This window comes from Sminthopsis crassicaudata, chromosome 4, assembly GCF_048593235.1.
Source record: "Sminthopsis crassicaudata isolate SCR6 chromosome 4, ASM4859323v1, whole genome shotgun sequence".
NCBI lineage: Eukaryota > Metazoa > Chordata > Mammalia > Dasyuromorphia > Dasyuridae > Sminthopsis > Sminthopsis crassicaudata.
The window spans coordinates 368905097-368923328 of record NC_133620.1 but is presented as its reverse complement, the minus strand read 5'-3'; the positions used below and the strand labels follow the sequence as shown (position 1 = coordinate 368923328).

Sequence of the window (18232 nt, the reverse complement as noted above, 5' to 3'; positions counted from 1 at the left end):
GGTGTGTAGAGCTACATTGGAACATAGACTTGCAATGTTGAGTTTGTGAGCATCTAAAAGACAGATTAAGTGTTAAAGGGTGAATTTAGAAATCCTTTACAGAAACACCATGTAAGTTTCCAAATTGTTTTCTCCCTAGTAAGTCTTTAGAGAAAGTCATTGATTATATGGCTCTTTGTTATTTAATCAATATAAAGAGCTTTTGGTCTAAGAGGATAGGAGTATGGGAGTGTTTACTGGTTTGGACTAAAGCTGATATCTGTTTTATCCAAAGATATATGGCTATACATGACACTGTACTCTGGATCATAGACCTCTGGATTGAGACCTATGGAATGTGCTATATAGCTGGTATGTTCAAAGGATCAGTAAGCTATTCTTCTATTAAGTTGGGAAGTTGCTTGGTGCTGTTAAGCATAGTCTGATTTTAATGGTCTTCTTGCACTGGGGATTTAAAGAAACTTAGTAGTAAATTTGACATTTTCTCAGGTTTTTGATCAGTTCAGTTTTTTGATCAGTTTCCATTATATGGTAACCAAGAAAACCTCAGTCATTTGTACTGTACAAATTTGGAGGTTATTACTGAGGAGGAATTAAGTCCCATGAAGTTTATTTACTTGTTCTAAGTTGCTTAGGTAGCAAATTGGGATGTGATCCAAGTCTTCTTCCTCCAAATGCTTTGTTCTTTTCACTGTACCATACTGAGAATCAATTTTTTATAATAATAGCTTTTTATTTTTCAAACTACATGCAAAGATAGTTTTCAACATTCACTTGGAAAACCTTATGTTCCAAAATTTTCTCCCTCCCTTCTCATGTCCTGCTTTTTCTAGACAGCAAGTAATCTAGTATAAGTCAAACATGTGCAGTTCTTCTAAACATATTTCTATATTTATCATGCTGCACAAGAAAAATCAAAAGGAAAAAAAGAATGAGAAAAAAAACAGGCAAGCAAACAACATCAAAAAAAAAAAAAGTGAAAATACTATGTTCTGATCCACATTCAGTCTGCACAATCTTTTCTCTGGATGCAGATGGCTCTCTCCATCACAGTTCTATTGAAATTGCCCTGAATCACTTCATTGTTGAAAAGAGCCAAATCCATTACAGTTGATCAGCAAATAATCTTGTTGTTGCTGTGTACAATGTTCTCTTGATTCTATTTACTACACTTAACATCAGTTCTTGTTAGTCTCTCCAGGCCTTTCTGAAATCAGCCTGCTGAACATTTCTTTTTAGAACAAATAATATTCCATTACATTCATATACCATAGCTTATCCAGCCATTCTCCAGCAGATGGGCATCCACTCAGTTTCTATTTCCTTGTCACTACATAAAGGGCTGTTACAAACATTTTTGCACATGTGGATTCCCCCCCCTCCTTTTTTACGATCTTTTAAAGGTATAGATCCTGTAGAGACACTGCAGGATCAAAGGGGATGTACTGTTTGATAATTCTTTGGGGATAGTACCAAATTGCTCTTCAGAATTGTTGGATCAATTCACAACTCCTATTAGTGTCCCAGTTTTTCCACACCCCTTCCAACATTTATCATTATGTTTTCCTGTCATCTTAGCCAATCTGATAAATGTAAAATGGCACTTCAGAGTTGTCTTAATTTGCATTTGAGAACCAGTTTTTTAAAGGATACTATTGAGCACATTACTTGTAGAAAAAGAAATACTGAAAATTACAAATGTATTTTTGTGAGAAACTAGCATAATCCTCAAAAATAATTACACTTTGAATTATATCAGAAAACCAAGATTGTCACTTGATTTCATAAACCTGCTCATTTTCTGCACGTAGTCATTACTTAGTGAAACCTTGATTCCCATACTCTTTTAGTTCTGTGGTGACCATGATCCACATCCTTTTAAAGCACTGGAACTATAGAAGAGTCCTGAAGTGTTATTGGAGATTGTTATTATCATAATTGAAATCAAACTCCCAGGCAACTATAGACTACTATTGTTTTTTTATGAAGAACATAAGTCTCTTGAAGAAGAAGACTCCATGAAAATTATTTACAGTGGACTTTTGGAAAGTAGAACTATATATTGCTGTAAAGTTGGTAGGCATGTCACCTCATCTTAATCTCTTCTTCATTTTATGGAAAGGAAAACTGAATCCTAGAGAAGTTAAGTGAGTTATATGTCCAAGGTAATGCAATTAGTAAGTAGAAGAGGTTATAAAAGAATCTACAAAAATTTAAGACATCAAAAAAAACTTGAGAGATAAACAATTTCAAGATCATTTTTATAAAACTCTTGTTAAGGAAAGATGTGAGTATCCATTAATCGCCTATTATGTGCCAGGCACTGTGCTAAGTATTTTATAATTATCTCTCACAGCACCTCTGGAAAGTGGATTCTTTTATTATAACCATTTTACAGTTGAGGATATTGAAGCAAAATGTGATTTGCTTTGGAGACTGAATTTGAAATCAGGTTCTTCCTGAATTCAGTGTTGTCTCTACTGTGCCACCTAGCTTCTTCTTAAGGGAACATCACCCAGCAATTCATTTAAATTCATTTTTTGGTCAATTTCAATTTTCATAAGGATTATAGGCTTATAGATTTAGAGCCAGAAGGAACCCAGAGTTCATTTAATTGAACCTTCTAATTTTAGAGGTGGAAAATGAGACAGTGAAATTAATTAAATTGCCTATGTTTAACCATGTATTGTCTAAGTAATATTTGAACTCAAGTCCTCTGACTCTACTGCTTGTATTCTTACCTTTTATGCTTAATTTGCTAAAAATCAGAAACCCTATTTTTATTGATAGTATTAGTAATTCTTTTCTGTAGGAGAATGAATAAGCTTTTCAAAATCCATTTAACCTTTAAAAAAAAACAAACTAGAATCTTTATCAATCTGCAGGATTTTTTTCCCACTCTCTTCTTTCAAATGATGTAAGAGTTACATATTTTATGATATTTAGTAGATGTAGTTTGAAGAATGCAAGGATATTGGTATAATAAGTCATGGTTTTTAATTTTATATTCAGTTATTTCTCTTACAGATTGTGGGTACAACTGCATTAAAGCAATGCATACAACTTATACTACAGTATTATAATATTAAGTTATAATGTTATTTACATAAACAGGTATCCATACTTTTTACCATTTTTTACTATTTAAATACTTGTTTTCTCTGAATTCATAAGAAATGTCCTCATGAACTCAGGTTTGAGCAAATACTGAAACAGCAGGAACAGTGGCTATTATTTCTTAGTCATCTGGCCTCAATTGTAACAGTGGACAAGTGGCAGTTTATAAAGTTTTAATTTTACAGAGTGACTTGGAGATAAGACAAGTAATACTATATTTGCTATATTTGTTTTTGCTCCTTTGTAATGATTTCATTTTCTCATGGTTATGTCTACAAATGAAGCACTGGTGTACCTCTCTTAGTATTATAAATAAATATAGACTGGATTTCTAGTAGAGAAGCCACATAATTCTTACAAGTTACTTCCTCATTGTTCCCTTTTGACCCTTCTCTTTTGAGAATTTGGATGATCCTGACTTATTGTAAATTCTGCAGTTAGGTCTGGTATTCAAATTATTGAGCATATTTAAATATCTTTCCATATGTCTAAATGTCAGCTGGCTTTAAGATCCAGTGCTGCTGCTCAAAATTGCTGTTGTAGATTACTTCTTAGAAATAGAGATCTTTGCTATTGTGATCCTGGGGGTGAAAAGTGAACAGAAAATCTTGTAGGAGAACAGATTTCCATCCAAAAATTCAATTTAACAAATGTATTAAGAAATATATGTACAATACCTTAACATATTTAACATGTATTGGTCAACCTGCTGTCTGGGGGAGGAGTGGGGGGAAGGAGCTGAAAAATCGGAACAAAAGGTTTTGAAATTGTCAGTGCTGAAAAATTACCCATGCATATGTCTTGTAAATAAAAAGCTATATAAAAAAAAGAAATATATCTACAGATCATTGTGCTGCTCCCTGAGGATGCAAAAATGAAAGACAGTCTTTATCCATGAGGGACTTATGCTGCAAATTGATAAATACACATCTGTACTTCAAATTGGAATGGGAGGAAGTTCAGATAAGCCAAACATAGTGCTATGAGATATGACAGAAAGATGGGAACATGTCTAACTGATATGATTAGAGAAGCATCATGGAGGATGCTGTATTTGGAAGCAAGAGAAAGAGTTAAACGGTCAACTCATAAAAGGAAAAGAATCTATTCTAGAAATGGGTGATTATTTGAATGCATAGATGAAAGTGAGGAAGATCTCCCTTTTCACCAAAGCGATTATTATAGGGTATATTGCAAGCTTCTAATTATTAACCATTTTTCAATATGCAAAGCAGCATTGAAAATAGACTCAACAAGATGTCTTCATTCTTTTTTTAAAGAATTTTTTTATTATAGCTTTTTATTTACAAGATGTATGCATAGGTAATTTTTCAGCATTGAGAATTGCAAAATCTTTTGTTCCAACTTTTCCCCTCCTTCCCCCCACTCCTTCCCCCAGATGGCAGGTTGACCAATACATGTTAAATATGTTAAAGTATAAGTGAAATACAATATAGGTATACATGTCCAAACAGTTATTTTGTTGTACAAAAAGAATCTGACTTTGAAACAGTGTACAATCAGCCTGTGAAGGAAATCAAAAATGCAGGAGGACAAAAATAGAGGAATTGGGAATTCTGTGTAGTGGTTCATAATCATCTCCCAGAGTTATTTCACTGGGTGTAGCTAGTTCAATTCATTACTGTTCTATTGGAACTGATTTCGTTCATCTCATTGTTGAAGAGGGCTTTGTCAAGATGTCTTCATTCTTGTAGTTTGTACAGAAACCAGGGAAAACACCACACTGTAAATAATATTTTTTTTTAAGGCTTAGCTTTCAATTCTTTCATAATTTCAGCAAGAACAACTTTAAAGTATCATTGCTTATAGGAAGAAAATTGAGAAATGTAAAAATCCATTGCTCCTTTTTTTTTTTTTGGCCAGACAATCAGATTTAAGTAACTTTCTCAAGATCATACAATTAATAAGTGTCAAGTGTCTGAGGTTGAATTTGAACTCAGGTTCTCCTGATTCCAGGGCCAATTTTATCCACTGCACCACTAGCTTCCCTCATTACTACTTTTGAACCAATTTTTCTTAAATTTCTAAAGATTTTTAAGCTACTTTACGAAATGCTTTATAAATACAATGCTTTATAATTTTGTTGAGAAAAATAATAACCATAATGTTTATTAATTTTTATGTAATTGCTTATATATGGCATTTCTAATGTTTGGATAATTATGGATAGATGTATGAAGTCAAAGTAATTGTTTCTCAGAGAAATGGCATATCTAATTAGGACTTCAAGATTTTGTGAGAAAATTAGCCCAACTCTCATTTATCTTTGCTAGTCCAAAAGAGCTTTATGATGCTGGTATAACTGGAGAGAAACATGTATATGTTTTAGGGCTAAAGTAAAGGTGATAAAATTGGCTTGTGTTAAAAAGTTATATAATTTTGTATTACTTTCAGTTGGTCATTTCTTGATTTCTCTTCTGTTTTGCTTAGAAGTTTTTCAAGTTTTGAACAGTTTCATCCATATTTTCAAAGAGAAAGAAATAAAATCTAAGTGTATGTTGACTGGAGACTTAGAAGAAAACAGCTGTGTTGCATACCTTCTTTGAGTGACTTGTCAAATGTAATGGTAGCACAGGACAAATAGTGATGCAGCTCAACTGTTATAGACAAAATTGCTGCTATTGGAACCGTTTTAAATTACTAAATACTGTAAACGCCATAAAGTTAATTAGAAGAGGAACAAATTCTACAAAGATAAATGTGTTTTCAATATGGTTCTCAGGGAGGGTACAGTAGAAACCAGTGAATGGGAGAGGAAATTTATTTCTGGCAGCACTCTAGACATAGAACTGTGGCTGAACTTTTTACCCTAATTACGTCCCGCTAATGCCCGCAGCGGTCTGGAATCAAAGTGGCGCTTCAGGCCCTGGAAATTCTCTGATGTGGCAAGCGTTTGTTGTGTGATGAGGGTTACTTAAGAAAAAGCAGAATATTGTGACAGGATTTTTCAAGATTTCTCAGTTACCACCCACCTCACTTGTTGCCTACAAAAATAGAGTAATTGTTTGCATGTGTGTGTGTGTGTGTGTGTGTGTGTGTGTGTGTGTGTGTGTGTGTGTGTGTTGTCTTCCTTAGAAATAACTGTTATAAATCAATGTGACATAGATCCAGTGAGTCTGCTGAGGTAGAGTCCCCATAACTCTCACTTTGCCCTCCTGTTTTGCATTTTAGGTATGATAAAGAATGATAAGGAAGTTATTTTTGATTTATTAAAGAAATCTTTTTAACATTTCTTTTCGAGATATGTCTTTTAAAGAGAACTAGAAGTTAAATTATGCCTTTCACAAAATAGGAGGATGTAAACTTTGCTTCTTCAGCTGTAAAATTTCTCAAGCTTAGAATTAGGTATGGCAACTTCCAAGTCCCATTCTTTAACTGCCCAATTCATACTCAAAGACAAAAACTCTTTTCAGAATCCTGTGATTAAATTTCCTCCTATTTGTTAAGTGTCATAATGTTGGGTTGTTTGCACATGCACTTTAAAACCAAAAAGTTTTTTTTTTTCCAAGTCATGAAAATAAAGATGATTCCACCACCTTGGTCTTAGCCATTCTTTTTTTTTTTTTTTTTTTTTTTTTTGGTGCATTTTTTCCTTTGCATCTCTCTCTTCTACCTAATCCTATATATATACATATGTATGTATGTATGTATGTAACAGCTTCTTGTCCTAAGTATTTTCCATTGGAGATAAAAGTAATTTCAGTCTTCAGTTTCAATTAATCTTTGTTTGTTTTATTTGTATCTTTGTGAAAAAAAGATATGGCTTCAGTTTTGCAAAAGGAGTTTGATGTTTTAAATCAGACATTATTATTGTCTTATAGGAATGCCTTAAGATTCCTCTGTAGTGAATGAGGTAGCAGGGATAATGTGGAAGAGATTCAAAACAAAAAGTTATTTGAAATTTGAATTTTTCTAATGTCACCATGGTTAAGCTTTCGTTATGAATTTGAGATATTATCCCAGTAAAGCATATAGTTCCTTTGTATACTCTACACTAATAATTTGTATCTTTCACAAGTTAGAAAAGGTGTTTTTTTTTTTTAAACTAATCCCTAATTATGAATGAGTTAAATTTTCTACTCATGGTTTTCAAAATTGTTTTGCAAAAAGGTAATGTTTGTAATGCTCCACATTTTGAATATATTCTTTTTTCTTTTTCCTTCTGTTTGTTGAAGCAATATGTTTCAGTTTTCGTGGATTGTTTTAAAATTGTAATTATCCATGCTGCACTCAATTTCCTAACTCTGTTAGACTTTTATGTCACTCAAACATTTAAACTTGTTGTTTTCATTGGATGCTCCTCTGGATATCCTTTGTTGTTATTAATGTAATATAAGTAAAATCACACTCATTTTATTTGCTAGTCAGGATGGGAAATTCTTTACCTCCACCTAAATTATCCTTTCACTTTAGTTTTACAGATTAATTATAGTAGAAAATAATTTTTGATAAAATGAAATCATTGTGTTTGCATAAGAAAAGAAAAACTGTTAGTCCTTAAGTCTAAATTTCAAAAGATAAATTGGAAATAATTTTAAGGCATTTAAACATAAAGCAAACAAAGCAAAGCTAAATAATACAAGAAATACTAACCAGAAAAAAATGTACAATAATTTTTTTAAAGTGGGATCTTATTGCCAGGTTTCAAATATAATTCACTGTGAACTTATTTTTCATCAAATGATCACATCAATATTTAAAATAGCTCTGATTTAGATGCATTTAAATCTGCTTTTGTATATATATATATATATATATATATATATTTTTTTTTTTTTTTTTTTTTTCTTTTTCTTTTTTGCAAAAAGAACTGTTCACAAATAAAATAATCTGGTCAGTCTTGGGTTAAAATGAATGTAAATCTTCCTGATAGACTTTAGGATAATAAATGTTCCTTAGATTTTGATAACGTAAGGTAATTATATAATGTGAAGAAGGCAAATGGCAATTCATTTCGATTTAACAGGAATCTATTATAGAGTCATCAGGGAGAGCTAAGATGGTAAAGTAGCAGCCCCTAAATTCTGCCAAATGTATTGAGAACATGTACTAAATTAAATGTTGGTTGAGTAATTAAAAAACTTTCTTTTTGGCCCAGGTTTGCATAGAATGGCAGATTATTCTAGGAACCCTAGGGTTCCTCAGCACTAATGCTGAGGTCTGACCAAGATCTTGCTGCTTAAGAGTGTTTCCATGCAGAGAAAGAGTGTACACTTGGAGATGTAGAAGTCCTAGATTTAGCGTAGAGGGACCTGAAGTTGTGCACAGTGCAGTAGGTACCAAATGGTTCCTCATTGCTCAGTATCAGGTCATGCGGTAGTACAGATATAGACTGAGGAATAAACCTAATAAGTAGGGTTTACACTCCCAAGTGAAGAATGGTTGAAATCTTTAAGCTATGTGAATAATAGTTAGCAAGTTAAAAAACAAATAGCAGTTGGATAAATCTGACTCCACGGTAAACTGGAGTCCCACTTCCAGTCTCCAGCTGAATGAATCCCTTGGTAGAAGATAATTTAGCGCAGGAATTCCAGACCAAAGGGGAGCTTCAGTTGTAAGAAGTTGTTCGATATTCATTTTCAAAGAAGATAAGTGACATAAGGATATCTTGACTTCCACATAAATTCAGTTTATTTATTTAGGCAAAGCAGTTAACTTGTCCAGGATTACACAGTTAGTAAATATCAAGTATCTGTTTGATCACAGATCCTTCTGTCTCCAGGGTTGGTGCTCTAGTTGTGCCATCTAGTTGCCTTATGAATTAGATTTAAGTGAGGTAGAGTTGCACAAAATCATCAGCTTCACTTTTTCTTTCTAAGTCATTTAAACCCAATGGCAAGACAAATATCAAGACAACTGACTATGGTGAATAATGGAGTGGATGACCTTGGTGTCTCCAGTGTTAGACCAAGCTCCACAGTGTTTGCTTCAGCTTCCTTTATGGCCATTGGAACACATTGTTTTCATCTGCTCATTCTGTCAGGAGATATTTTTACATGCTTGGGATCTTCACATTCCCCTAACTCACAGACAGATTTGAGACTTGTTGGTTATCCTCAACCTGGTTTAAGCCCATCTCTTGAGATGGTCTTACTAGAGTTTCTCAGCTGCATGTGCTACAGTAAAGTAAATACAGCAAAGAAAACAATATATATTCATCTATCACATTGCTACATTCCTTATCATAGTTTTGATAATGGTGTGGGTCAACATAAGAAATTAAATGGGAATTTTGGGAAAGTTTTTGCCACAGATGATACAGAGCCTATGACCAAATACTTAACCCAAGTTTTATAATAAGGTAGTGTGAGTAGTCCATAAAGGAATAAAATAAAATTTAGATTTCTCCAGTATAAAGGGAGTGCCAAAAATTTTTACATGGATTTTTCAGATCATGGGGATGCCCATAATCCTTGTATTATGTAAGGGATAGCTATATACAATATATGCATTGACTACAACAATGTAAAGAATAAACAAAAATCAAAAGTGACTGTAACAAAACTATAATGCTCAAACATGAGTATAATGAAGAGAGATGAGAGGACATTCCTAATACACTCCTTCATGAAGAATAGAGAGTTATGGGCATTATAGATTGCACATATTTTCAGATTTTTCCCCAGTGTATTTGTCAATTACATTAACTAGAAGAATGAGTAAAAAAAGAAAATCTCATTATAATAAGTTTGCACAATGCTCTAATAACATGGAGAGAAGATGCCAACCTAAATTGGTAGAGGGAGTCAGTCTCTTCACTTAGGCATTCTCAAATCAGTGAAATCATAGGTCCAGACTCTATCCCCATTCTTTTAGCACTTTAAAAATTTGAAAAATAATAACCAATGAAAAGAAACATTTTTAGGTCTGTTTTTAAAATGTCAAATGTCCTTTCTTGGTAATAATTTCTGAAGGTTACTATCTGAGTTTTCTGGTTTAGAAGAATGTAAATATGGTAAATTCCTAGACCTGTTTATTCCAGTACTTTTATCTCTTGTCAATACAGTGCACATGATGTGGTCATTGGTTTATTTCAAAGATGTTTAATAATAATATTTGCATTGATTTCATATCTACGTGCAAAGTTTTAATGTGCTTTGACACATAGTAAAGTAGTGAAACCAGTTGATTCCATTAAAGACTTAAGTGACTCCATATAACATGAAGTGTAACCACTACAACTTTCCTTATAAAATAGCTCACACACATTGAGATCTTTCAAAGCATTTGTCATTTTAACTGAATTGAGCCAGACTTCATTGCTGTTGGGCATATTAAGAGAGACACATTTTTGAATTAAATTGTGACATGTGGTCATCTTTTGATATGCAAAGTGTTAGTCTTTTGTTTATATAGTTCACCATATTCAATGTTTAATTTTCTACATATCATTCGTCAGTATGTATTTTTGTATATATTTATTTTGCCTCTCCTACAAATAGCCCAAACATTATCTTTAATATTTCATCTTTGCTACTTGATAGTATTATTTTTTTAACTTTATTATTCAAAATTTTAAATATTAAGATTCATAAATAAATTTAAATTTAATTTTGAATCTGTGTTATGAGAACTCTTCCACATCTTAAATGATAAATAAAATCATTAATTCTCTTCTATTTTTATTTATTTTTAATTCAAGGGCCAGAAATATAATGTCAGAGAATTAGAGGATTTGGGTTTCATATTTCAGATGTGATTCTTCAATTTGCAAATAGCTCTTCCAATTGAGCTGTCTTGTAGAATTAAAGTGAACCACTGACATGTTTCTCTGATCTTGCAAAATTTCACTTATATTCTTATGATTATCTTTTCATTAATAGTGAGAGAGGACCAGTATTTCGCTTATATTCTTATGATTGTCTTTTCATTAATAGTGAGAGAGGACCAGTATTTTTGAGATGTATCTTTCCAGGAATGAAGAATGGAAGACTGAATTGCTATTGTGATGATTTTAATGATTAGGGATTTTGTAAGAAGAGGATAATATTGATAAGTAAGGAGTATCTAAATGAAATTAGGTTTAATTGAGGTCTAGTGGCAGGTTCAGAGTACAGGGTGTCAAATATGCCTCCCCTGCAACCCTTTTGGATTCAGCGCAAAGATACATAGAGTTAAATGAGGTCTAGTAGCTGGCAAGAGTCCTCTGTAAAGGAATTTACAGACCCAAAAACCTAGATTGATAAAAGAGGTTTATTATAGGGTTTAAGATAGAAAGAAATCAGAGCTGAATTTGGTTCTGATGGGCAGAAATCATTGACATGACCGGTGTAAGGATGTCATGTTTTGGATCTCTGCAAAGAGTGGACTTCAGTTTTGCCCTTTTTATAATAGGGGGCTTTTGATAATCTGTGGGTGGAGTCCCAGGTTGGCTTCTGGCTTGACTTCAGCCAGAGTTAGAATTTGAATAGAATTCAATGGGTTTTTAGATAAGGAGGAAACTGTTTGTGCTTGGGGTAGGGAAGAGTCCCTGAGGCAGAGTTCAAGGAGAAGAATTTTGGGGTTTCCTCATCAATATGAGGTACCCTGAAATAGGATTATTTCTACCATCTTTAAAACACATATGGGATCAGGAATCAAAGGACATGGACTCAATTTAATAAAATTCTATTCAGTAAACATTAAGTGCCTTGTGCCAGGCATATCAATGCTGGTGATAAGAAAATAAGAAAAAGACAGCCCCTGGCTTCAAGGAAATTACAGTTTAATGGCAAAATTATAATCTAGTGGAGTAGCTTGCAGTCTAATGGCTTTACAACCCAGTTTTCCTATTCAGCAACTTTGGGTAATTTCCTTCAAGGCATTTTTGGAACTTGACTCACTGATCTTTTAAACAAGAGTGATGGAACAGGTGATCTCTAAGATGCTGCTTCTAGATCTATTTGATATTTTATAGTACTGCATAAATAAAAAAAGCATAGGTGCTCTGTGTGGTAAGACAGAATCACTGAGACCTGTGTATTTTCAGTTCAGTTCAGTATAATGCTAATGACTATAATGAAAAAGGTTTGTCAGTTAATCAGTCAACAAGTGTTAGGATTCTTACAAGGTGCTAAGTCACTGGAATGGATAGAGACAATAATTATTTAATTTATTGTGGTACTTAATAGTTCTCTGGTTCAGTAATGTACTTACTAGAATTCCACAAATTCACACCTTTAAGAGAGCATACTTTTAAGGAGCCTCCCACAAGCCCACTCTCTAGGAGGCAGAGTCAGATTCATTCCAACTTCCACCTTTGTGCTGGATGGAGACATTTGGGAGGACCCAGAAAAAGATTCAGGACTTTCAAGGACACAATAAAGGATTTGGCCTTTAACTCCTGGCTGCATTTGAGATTATTGAACTGAACTGAAACTAAGGCTGCTCCAGAAGCTCCCCAAGGAACCTGCTCCCAGAGAATGATTACAATTTAGAGAATAGAACATTGCAAACAAGAATTTGATTTCACTCCTTTTAAATATTCACACACTGTCTATCCAGGCAATATAGAGGCCAAAATTATCACCCACAACAATTAATGATTTAATTCCTTGCCTAACTTAAATTCAGAATAATAAAATAAATAAATAAAATTTTTAGGGTAAAAGTGGTGAGAGTTAATAGAGAGGGAACCCTGTTTGAGTCGGCACAAAGATAGTCCCATGATGGCGCAGTGTCACCTGTAAATGAATTTATAGGCCCGAAAACTTAGATTGATAAAAAGGTTTATTGTAGGGATTTGGAAGTAAAGCCAAAGGTAGAAAGACGCCAGGGCCAGAGGTGGTCGATGGGCAGGCAGGAACCCTTAGATGGCTGGAAGGATACCATGTTGGGGGGAAGGGCTCCTACAAAAAGAATGGGCCCCAGAGTTCCCTTTTTATAGTCTTGAAGGTGGGTGGAGTCCCAGGCTCCTGGAGGGTTTTCAGATAAGGAAGAAACTATTTGTGGGGATTGGAGAAACCTGAGCAGATAGTGGAGACTGGGAAAACCCAAGCCAACTCAGATCTGGTGGAGGCTGGGCCTGGATATCATTGGAATTCAAAAGGGTGCTTTTTGACCAGGATTTGTGAATCAAAGGTCAGCCAGGGGGGTTGGGGAATCAGAAAGGAATTCTTAAAGGGACCTCAACACCCATCAAAAGGTTATTGTATAGCTACGTGGCCTTTGGCACACTGAAATGATTTCTAAAAATTATTTCGTGTAATAAAAAGATTTTTACAATACTGTCATCTAAATCAGACCATAATATCCTTTTGCCAGGTATTCCTTACTAGATAACTTAAATTCAATCAATGTGGGGTTTTTTTTTAGCACCCAAATATATTTGTGCTTAAAAATACTGAAGAAAATTAAAAGTATAAAACTGTATTAAATATTCAAATACAGAAAGAATTAACTTGTTGGTTCATATCTACTGCAGCCAAGATTTAAAAATTATAAATATGTGATGATAATTCTGCTGCTGTATGTATTTGAAAGATTATAAATAAAGCAGCATACATGAGACAAAGGTTCAAACAATTCTTATCCTCCTTCCTTCTTTTCCTCAACTGAAATAATCTTTTGTGCCTCCTCCTATGATGTAATTTACCCCCCTTTTTTTTTTTTACCTTTCCCTTCTACTTCTCCTAGTACAATCCATTTTCCACTCGGTTCTTTTTTATATCATCACATTAAAGTCAACTTTTACCTATACCCTCTAAGTATACCCTTGACAAAGAGACAGTTCTTAAATTGACACATATCATCTTCCCATGTAGAGATGTAAACATTTTAAGAAAATGTATTTTTTTCCTTCCTTTTTTCACTTTCTTATGCTTCTCTTGAGTCTTGTATTTGAAGTATAAGTTTTCTATTCAGCTCTGGAATTTTCATCAAAATGATCATCATAATGATTCATCAAAAATTATTGAAAGTTCCCCTTTTCTTTGAATGTTCATCTTTTCCCCTGAGAGATAATACTTAATTTTTCTGGGTAATTGATTCTTGGTTGTAGTTCAATTTTCTTTGCCTTCCAGGATATCATATTCTAGGCCCTCCAATACTTCAAAGTAAAAAGGACAAAGTCTTGAATAATCCTGATTATGCTAGCCCTATTTTAAAAAAGCAAATTCTATTCCTCATCTTTGTTAATGTCTTTATCTCTTATTTCCTGTCCTTGCTCAATCTTCTACTTTAGTTCTACTCTTTAACTTGCCTTAACTATTACTTCAACTCCTCCCACCCATGAATCTTTCCCTTATCTTCTGCTCCACCTTTTCTCTCCCTCTTTATCCTTTCTCCATTAATCTATGCACTTTTTCCCACTACCATAAATCTACTCATCTTTCTATATTTCACCTTATTCTATTCCCAGATCCTTTATTTCTTTATCAATTTTGTACTTCATAGTACATATTTAAATTGTTCTCTATTTAACCCATTGCCACTGTGAGTAGGTTCTCAGAATTACTAGCCTCATCCACAATCTAATACTTTTGTTACATTTTTTCATCAGCATGTCATCCATATAGAGTTATTACTGTTTTTCTTTTTCCTAGACAATGTTACTTTTTAGAGTCAAATCATACTGAGCTCTACTCCAGTCTTTCTTTTGCATTACCCAATTACTGATGTCAATCTTACACATATCATATTTTCCCTTATAAAACATAAACAGTTTATTTTTGTTGAATGCCTTGAAATTAGTTTCTGATGTTGGCTTTTTATATGTTAATTTTGTTTTATTGAGTTCAGGTTTGGTTGAGACAAAATCTTGAAAACCTGTGAATTCATTGAATGTCTAATTTTTCTCCCATTCAGTATTATGTTTAGTTTTGTTGAATGATATTTTTAGCCATGGGCTCTAGTTTTTTTGGTTGTTGATATATATTATTTCAGGATCTGTGATCTTTTATTTAGCTGCTGATGAATCCTTTAACAGTCTAATTGTAGCTCCAGCATATTTGAATTGATTTTTTGTTTGTTTTTAAAATTTTTTTTTTATTTTTAAACTCATTGCTTCATGAATCATGATGGGAGAGAAAAATCAAAGCAAAAGGGAAAAACCATGGGAGAGAAAAAAAAAAAGAAAAAAGAAATGAACATATCATGTGTTGATTTACATTTCGTCTCCTTAGTTCTTTTTTCTTGATGCAGATGGCATTTTATGTCCAAAGTCTACTGGGATTGCTTTAGATCACTTAGCTAAGTCTTTCATAGTTGATCATCATTGCACATTCTTGCTATTATTGTGTACAAGATATTTCTAGTTCTGCGTGTTTCACTCAGCATCAGTTCATGTAAATCTTTCCAGGCCTTTCTATATATAATCAACTTGTTCATCATTTTTTATAAAAACAATAATATTTCATTACCTTCATATACCACAACTTGTTCAGCCTTCCCCCAATTGATAGGCATCTACTTATTTTCTAATTCTTTGCTAAGTTTGTTTCTTATAACTTTTAGCATTCTTAAAAATTTTTTTTGTGTTCCAAATTCTCTTTCTCTTTAATTCCCTCCCTACCCATTAAAGAGGAAAACACTATGTCATTTATAAATGTAAAATGATATAAAACTTATTTCCATATTAGCTTTATTGTAAAATAAAAAACAAGAAAATAAAATGAAAAAAAATTACACTTCAATTTATACTCATAGATCACATCTTTTGATCATTTATCAGTTGGGGAATGGCTTTTTAAAAATATACATTTGTCTCATTTCCCTACACATTTGAGAAATGAGATTTTCATCAGAGAAACTTGCTTCAAAGTTCCTTTTACAATTACTATTGCTAACTGTATTTCTGACTAATTTTTTTCTATTCTCTCTCTTCTTTTACCTTCTCCCTCCTTAAAAGTGTTTTGGTTTTAACCAAATTCTCCCCAATATGTCCTTTTATCAGCCTTCCTTTCCTACTTTCCCATAGAATAAGGTAGATTTCTATACTCTATTGAGTTGTGTATGTTATTTTCTCTTGGAATCAATTCTGATGAGAGTAAGGTTCCTTTTCCCTCCCTCTCTTCCCTTCCTCTGTAAAAGCTTCTTGCTTTTTTTGTGGGAGATAATTTTTACCATTGTACCTTTCACTTACTTCTAGTACGTTCCTTTCTCTCCTCTTTATTTTTTTTTCTGATATTATCCCTTTATATTTATATTACTAAACTGTATTAAATAATTGTAATAAAAAGGAATATCTGGTTTTTTTCTGTTCTTATTGTAGAGACCTCTAGCATTTTTCTTTTACAAGTAAGACTAGCTCTTGGTTCCTAATAAATACTGTTTATGTTAGTATGTATAGTTTTCTCTATTCCTTTCCTTTCAAACTAAAAAAGATGATGCATTTTAAATCTTTTCTTTATATCTTGATACAATCTTATGACATTTTATTCTTTTTGGTATTAATATGGTTTATTATATTTTTGTGTTTCTATTATTGAATTTATGCTGAAGTGCTAGCAAATCCAATCTGATCTTAGTATATAATCTTTTTTTAGATTTATATAAATTTTATTTTATTTATTTTATTTTTTAAATTTTATTTTTTTATTGAAAACAAAGTCACTTTATTATAATTTTTTTGACAGTATGTATGCATGATTAATTTTTTTTTAACATTATCTCTTGTAATCATTTTTCCAAATTATCCTCTCCCTCCCTCTACTCCCTCCCCTACATGACAGGCAATCCCATACATTTTACATGTGTTACAGTATAACCTAGATACAATATATGTGTGTAAATCCAATTTTCTTGTTGCACATTAAGCATTAGATTACTAACATAAACAGTATAAATAACCTGGGTAGATAGACAGTAGTGCTAACAATTTACATTCACTTCCCAGTGTTCCTTCTCTGGGTGTAGTTGTTTCTGTCCATTATTGATCAACTGGGAGTGAGTTGGAGATTTATATAAAATTTAGATAGCTGCACAGCTCAGTGGGAGTCAATGAGATTTGAGTGCAAATCCAATCCCAGACATTTACTAACTGTATGATCTCTGAACAAGTTACTTAACCTCTCTTTACTTCAGTTCTTCATTACAGCTTGACTTATTCCAATTTTATTTTCTTCAGTATAATTTGTATTATAAAATTAACAGTACCTATCTTGCAGGATTCAAGGTGAGCCTCAAAGGAGATAATATTTGTAAAGGGCTTAGAATGATGCTTATGTAAATGCTTATTCATTCCCTTTTTTAAATTTATGTTTCAGGGTTCTTTTTTTGTTTGTTTGTTTGTTTTTGTTTTTTATATTTTATATTTTATATTTTTCCATCAAATTTCTTCAGAGATATTGGTGTATAGTTTTCTTTCTTTATCTCTCTATATTTTAAATGTCAGTACCACATTTGTCTCATTGACAAGTAGCTTTCTCAAATAGTTTCTAATAGCTTTGAGGATATAAAGAAAAATTATTGAATTAACTCTTTTTGTATGTTTGCTAAAAAGCTGTCCTTTCATTGAAGTCCCTTCAAATACCAAAATTATTGAATTTTGTAGATTTGGATTCACTTAGTTTAGGGGTGAAAAGCCTTTCCTTCTTAAGATGAACTTTCCTCACACATTTTTACTGTAAGACTAATTTTATCTTCTTCATTCTAACAAATTTCTCATCCAATTTCAGCTATTAATAGCAAAAGTTAATATTTTAATTATAATAAAAAACAGCACATTGATTATATTAAATCAAGCTGTGTAGAAATGGAACCATTGAGAATACTTTCTGTATGCACCTGATTTTCTGAATTAAAACCAGTCAGGGGATTTGTAAATGAGCTTGTGTTTATTTTAGGGCTAATTCCTTTTGATATTAACAATTTTTTTTTTTCTTTTACATAGACTGGATTCTTATTTTTATTTTTGGGGGAAATGGTAAGAGGAAAAAATTAGAAATGTTTGCTCTTTTGAGAAACTAGAAGACCTAGTAATTTCCTATAGTATTCACTGATTTTAACATGTTGTCAAATGATTGCACTTTAATCTTGTTTTTCTTTTTCCACGTGATTGCCTTACTGTTCTTGCTCAGGAAGCATTTAAAAAAAGCTGAACCACTTCCAGCTTGGTAGGTTAACAGATGATATAGATTTTTAAAAAATCTTGGTGGGATTTTGGATTTGGAGTTCT

General features: G+C 32.6%; 1 protein-coding gene and 1 long non-coding RNA gene across 17 annotated transcripts in view; both read left to right on the top strand.

The window, feature by feature from the left end:
• Nucleotides 1–18232, top strand: part of BCAS3 (BCAS3 microtubule associated cell migration factor) — a 784754-nt gene that overhangs the window by 147910 nt on the left and 618612 nt on the right. The gene's annotated exons all lie outside the window — the stretch shown is intronic.
• Nucleotides 936–4971, top strand: LOC141539345 (uncharacterized). Its single transcript, XR_012481271.1, has 2 exons — nt 936–3769; nt 4524–4971. It is a non-coding gene; the product is annotated as an uncharacterized LOC141539345 (long non-coding RNA).